The 1,252-nt window shown below is 43.6% G+C and overlaps 1 non-coding gene across 1 annotated transcript; it reads right to left on the minus strand.

Annotated features, from left to right (window-relative positions):
* Window positions 1-330: 330 nt before the first annotated feature.
* Window positions 331-437, minus strand: LOC148874232 (small nucleolar RNA R71). Its single transcript, XR_016106097.1, has one exon. It is a non-coding gene; the product is annotated as a small nucleolar RNA R71 (small nucleolar RNA).
* Between the last annotated feature and the right edge of the window lie 815 nt (window positions 438-1,252).

The following is a 1,252-nucleotide window of genomic DNA, read 5'->3' on the forward strand; positions in this document are numbered from 1 at the left end:
CGGGACTGTCTCCAGCATTATCAGGCCAACTATTGCTGCCAATAACTTCGAAATTAAACCGGCCATAACCAAATGATACAAAATACAGTTCAGTTTTGTGGTATGGCCCATGAGGATCCGAATGCCCATATTGCTAACTTCTTGGAAATCTGTGACACCTTCAAACACAATGGGGTAAGTGATGATGCCATCCGGCTGAGGTTATTCCCATTTTCTTTGAAGGATAAAGCCAAAGCTTGGTTGAACTCATTACCGGCAGGATCTATAGCCACATGGGACGAAATGGCCAGCCGTTTTCTCTCTAAATATTTTCCCCCTTCTAAAACTGCTAAAATGAGGAATGACATCACTACTTTTTTCCAACAAGAGGGGGAATCTTTATATGAGTCATGGGAACGTTACAAGGAGCTGTTAAGGAGAGTTCCTCACCATGGCCTCCCCATTTGGCTGCAAGTGCAGACTTTCTATAATGGTCTTACTGACTCAAATAAGACCATATTAGATGCTGCAGCCGGAGGATCCATAAATAATAAAACTCCTGAGGTTGCCCATGCACTTATTGAGGAAATGGCAGCCAACAATTATCAATGGCATTCGGAAAGAACTCAAACTAGGAAGCAGCAAGGCTTGCATAATGTTGACACTTATACAGCACTATCTGCACAAATAGGAGCACTCAGTAAAAAAATAGATGAAATGCAGATAGCTGCCATGCATGTGCAGCCTCTTAATTGTGAATTGTGTGGGGGAGGCCACATCAGTACAGACTGCCAAGTTGGCAATCAGTTCAGACCATCTACTGAACAAGTTGACTATGTCAGCAATTCGTCAAGACAGCAGGGTTACCAGAGTCACCATACTTTTCATCTAGGATGGAGGGGACATTCAAACCAGTCCTGGCCAAATCAGCATATTTCCAAGCCGTTCCACCAGACTTATCATCAGCCTGAACCAAAATCCAATTTGGAGGAACTGATGACAAAATTTATAGCAGGTGCAGAAACTAGGTTCCAGAACCAGGAAGCCTTAATCAAAAACCTGGAAAACCAAGTGGGGCAATTGGCACAATTAATCTCTTCCAGACTGCTGGGAACTCTTCCAAGCAACACTGAAGTGAATCCATGAGAGCAGGTGCAAGCTATTACCTTAAGAAGTGGAAAAGAGTTGCCTGAGGTAGAAAAGAAGAATTTCGCTGAACCCAAGGCAGAAACAAGCCTTGGGACCAGACAACAGAAGATGGAACAACCAGAAG

The sequence above is a fragment of the Nelumbo lutea genome, chromosome 1, assembly GCF_056320005.1.
Source record: "Nelumbo lutea isolate HS-2025 chromosome 1, American lotus-T2T, whole genome shotgun sequence".
Lineage (NCBI taxonomy): Eukaryota > Viridiplantae > Streptophyta > Magnoliopsida > Proteales > Nelumbonaceae > Nelumbo > Nelumbo lutea.